Below are 4719 nucleotides of genomic sequence, written 5' to 3' on the forward strand. Positions count from 1 at the left end.
ATCGCGAGAATACCTAGGCCCTCCCGGGAGTCGCGTTGTGCCGCGGTAAAGTATGAAATCGGCCGTAATTAAAGAATATCGAGTGCCATACCGCGGGAGGGCCCGTGCGACGAAGTGATCGCGAGTGCCCGTCTCGGGGATGAGAACGTACGGCCGCCGACAGTCAGCGTACATGTAATTTCGTTGCGTGTGATATCGTTTCGTGTACCTCGTTGCGTATGATTTTGTTGTGAGTAATTTCGTTTCGCGTAATTTCGTTGCGGGTGATTCCGTCGCGTGGAATTTCATGATCGCCGTTGGCTTAACCGTGCCGTAGTTTTGAGAAGTGGCTCTCGCGCGTGAGAGAGCCCCGTAGTTATCGTTGCCGGTTAAGTTCAGGCCATTTGTAATTAGCTATACGTGCGTTTCATCGGGATTAATGGCCCACGGTTGTGTCGAGTTAACGGGTGAGGCCATTCGTGCGTTTCGAGGGGAGAGAAGATCCCCAGCGTTGTCGCGGTAGACCGTAAGGAAATTGCGTTAATTGTTCAATTGTTAGACGTAGACGTTTTGAGTATTTCGCGTTTGACCGTCCGGGTAGAATTTGCTGCAACTTATGTCGGGGAATACTCTGGTGCGAATTCAATCGGGATTGCCGTGCAGTCCAGCGACGGAATGAGTATCGCGCTCGTGGGGTGACACGTGGCGCGTACTCGAATTCTGCTTGTTCGCCGTGGAACACGCTATCGTCCACATGTTATCTGCCTTAACCGAAATATAATTTTATGTTTTCTGTTATTTGAGTGTGATGATTGCGCTACGCTCCCTCTCCTATTCCACCCGCGGTTGATCAAAGAAGCCCACGCCTGAGAAATACTGCGATCTCGTGAATCGTGGTGCGTGGAATCGCACCTGGCGCCCAACATAACATCTTAAAAATACTCAGTCGAGCTACCATCGGGGTTTCGGAGAGAAGTATCGCGAATATCTAAAGAGATCTATAGTGAAGAAAGCGACGGCGCGCTCCTCCACGGCCGGCGAGACCGTGAGGACATCGTCGTCGTCGTCGCACTGGATAGAATTGTAACACTGCTCTTGCGCTTCTTGACAGACATGCATACAACGTTGATAAAAAACGATATAAACGTTTTGTAGGATTGTGCAAAGTTTTGCTTGCATAGCACAACCACAAGCACAGAAATACTGACAGCCCCATCAAACGTACCAGCTTTAAATGGCAATCCTTGACCTATATCTCCCAAAATTAAGTCACCATCTAATTCTCTTTCATCAACAGCTACGTCTAAAAATAAAATAATGTATTAATATGATATTATGGCTACGGTCAACGTGACACTACAAATGCTTCGAAGCATTCCTCTTCTCTTTTCTTTCAATGAAGAAAGAAGGAGAAGAAGAACGCTCCAGAGCATTTGTATCACGTTGACCGTAGCCTATATATCAAGATATATATATATCTTTCAGCAACGTGCACAACTTCATTTGAGGTTATAATTGGGTACAACATTCATCGCACGATACTTTTATAATTGCAAATCGGAAACGTACCTCGAGTTCAGCTCTTCTGCGATCAACGAAGTCGGGATTGAACGTGTCAGTCGTCACTTTCTGCCAAGCGTAGAGAACCTTCTTTTCCGGCAGCGATGGTAACACGATGGGTGCGATCAGCCGATACTCCGCTAGCCTAGCAATCGTGAGCAGTCGCTCGTTTCCTCTCCTTTTAATCCATTGGGTCAAAGGAGAGGAAACGAGCGAAAACGAGCGACTGCTCACGATTGCTAGGCTAGCGGAGTATCGGCTGAACGCACCCAATGTAGGGATACGAAATCTCCAGATAAGCACGAAGCAATTCAATTCAGTATATCGCCGGCACGATTACGGTGTTACTGCCGTTTCGCGTACGCGCGTATGCGCGCGTTGTCGCACCTTACCTCGCGACGCGTAATAAAGAGTCACACGGTCGGTCTCGCTCCGCGCGTACTACCGTGTCTCTCGATCGATCGAGATAGGTTAACTGATCAGATGATGAACTGACTGACAGGATAGCGCTCTAAACGAACGCACTGTCTGCACTGCACTGCACTGCACTGCGATACTAACGCCGCGAGCCGCCAGTGTCGAAAAAGTGAAAGTAACGTTTCTGATTATGACGTCATCATATAAAACGTCGGCGTTAGAAGTAGAAGAAGAAGAAGAAGTATCTTAATAAAAAATTTTCACATTTGGACTTTGCATCGCAATATCTCCGCTCGTAGGGCACGGAGCGGAATATTATAAGAGAAACCCCCCCCCTAATTGGACCCCAAGCTATCGATCAAGCCTACTTAGAACTTGATCCGTTCACTCGTTATCGAGATCTCAACATCTCGAGTACTCGCAATCCGTCGCGTCGCGTAAAAGAGTCACGGTCGGTCTCGCTCCGCGTGTACTTGGCGCGAGACACTACCGTGTCTCTTGATTGACAGCAGAGAGCTGATACCGAGGAGATCAAGGAGCCTGTTCACAGGTATATATTGACGGCAGGGAGCTAATGCCGAGGAGATCAATCCCGTTTACACGCGAAGGAATTATCGAAAGGGACGAGGAGGAAAATAAACTTAGGGAAGAATTGAGACAAGAATGGGGTAGAAAGCAGAACGCGTTGAAGGAAGAAGAAATTGAGATCACATTCAGTTATTGGGATGGATCTGACCATCGTCGGAGTGTTATAATGAAGAAAGGTGAATGTCTCAGTGGTTTAGAGAACGTTTAAGTTATTAAAATACTCCAGTGTCACTTTTGGAGTAACATTGGCATGATATATAATGTTCTGCTGCATAAATTAAATTTTTACACACAGGTAATTCTATCTATTAGGTTCTTCAGAGATGTTTAGAAGTTCTGAGGCGTGAATTCAGCGAGCTTAAAACAGTAATGGCAGATCAGTTAATGTATGTCAAGGAGAATCTTATATTACCGCACCATTATACGTTTTACTGCAACTATAACTAATTTTATTGTAACTAAGGTAAATATACTAAATGATAAAACTTATGAAGCAATATCACAATGTTGGCATGTTATTTTAATGTATGTAATATTGCGATTAGGCACGAGGAAAGAGCGGGCCTCTGTTCACATTTGACATTCACGATGATATTCGTATTAAGCACGATGCTGTCGAAACCGAGGAATCACATGTCGGAAAAGTTTTACTTAGGTATTTATTATTAAAAGAATACTTTGTATAATTCTTTTTTATGTTTTTTTCATTAGATCATGGTACGAAAGGAACAAACACATTTTTCCAGCGAGTAGATAGGAACCTTTTGATCCAACGAAAAGTTACGACAAGTATACAGTGTCGGATAAAAATAGGAAGAAAGCTAAAATCTGATCTTAGATTCAACGAATTGTCCAATTTTGTTTAAAGGATTCAGATTCAAGGACTGTAAATATTATAACCAGATAAATAACTTTGTTTCATCGTACAATTGATTCATTATAAAACAGCTGATTATATATATATTATAATCTATTTTATAATTAATATATATTAGCTACATTGTATTTTTAAGGACTGTGATTTTAATTCATTCAGTTATGTGATAATATTTAATTCATTTACTCGATTATGTAGCTCTACTAAATAGTTAAGTTTTCGCAAACATTTGGAGGAAAAATAAAAATACATGAATAGTTTAATGACTTGAATATAATAATTACAATATGAAAATACAAAACCATACTTTAATTCATTCCGATAACAATCAGAAACAGTATTAAAATATTAATCCATGATCAGATCCTCTAACAGAAATCTATTTACAAATATTAGATGTATCATCTCTTGTCATTTCTTGAACATAACTGTACAAAAATAAATATATACAATATATCGATTATAATCACGTATTAATATTCATAGGTTTGATACAAGTTGGATCCATGTATGTAATATTTTCGGGAAAATGGTCCATTATAATAAACTTTTTCTTAGTCGATCTGTTCAAGCAGTCAAGGAATCCGAACCAATAAATAACTAGTCCAGACCCGAATCTGTTCCAGTAGTTTCCAGTTTCGCACCGTTTTATATTCTTCATGTGTTTTTAATACATAAATAATTACTTATTTGAAAATTTAATAATTAGTGGATAAGGAATAATCACATTGTCAGGTAAATTTTTTATTTAAAAAATAATAATTGGTTTAATATAAATAATTTAATTATTGCAGATAAACATGATTTAAAAAACATGTTAATGTTATATATGTATATATACGATATATATGTGTATTTATATCTACTTAATATAGAGAATTGCAAGAATAACATTAAATATAATAAATACGTATTTAATCAATACATATTTAATAAATTTCAAAAATAGGAGACAATAGTTCTATATTATAACTATTATTACATTTAATGTTATAGCGATTCTCTATATAATACGAATATAAATACACATATATGTATATTTGTAAAAAATAAGAGGTTTTATATATATATATATATATTTATATATATATATATATAAATTTAATAAAAATTTAATTAGTTGTTATTGTCAATTTGTAAATAATTAAAAAATAAAAAATGGAAATTTTTTGCCGATACTTGCTTATCACTACAAAATGCATGATATCAGTACAAAATTACCTTTTTCAAAAAAGGTAAAAAAAGGCGCCAAGTACACGCGCAATGTATGTTGTAAATCTAAAAATCTAAAATGGTAG

The 4719-nt window shown here is 38.5% G+C and overlaps 1 long non-coding RNA gene across 2 annotated transcripts; it reads left to right on the top strand.

Annotated features, from left to right (window-relative positions):
• The first annotated feature begins 2506 nt into the window (after positions 1–2506).
• On the top strand, positions 2507–3983 carry LOC139821992 (uncharacterized). 2 transcript variants are annotated; one of them, XR_011734411.1, is made up of 3 exons: positions 2507–2720; positions 2840–3007; positions 3090–3983. It is a non-coding gene; the product is annotated as an uncharacterized lncRNA (long non-coding RNA). The 2 variants fall into 2 exon arrangements; XR_011734412.1 differs by having other exon boundaries at positions 2840–2998; positions 3090–3158.
• The last annotated feature ends 736 nt before the right edge of the window (positions 3984–4719 follow it).

The sequence above is a fragment of the Temnothorax longispinosus genome, chromosome 11, assembly GCF_030848805.1.
Source record: "Temnothorax longispinosus isolate EJ_2023e chromosome 11, Tlon_JGU_v1, whole genome shotgun sequence".
Classification (NCBI taxonomy): Eukaryota; Metazoa; Arthropoda; class Insecta; order Hymenoptera; family Formicidae; genus Temnothorax; species Temnothorax longispinosus.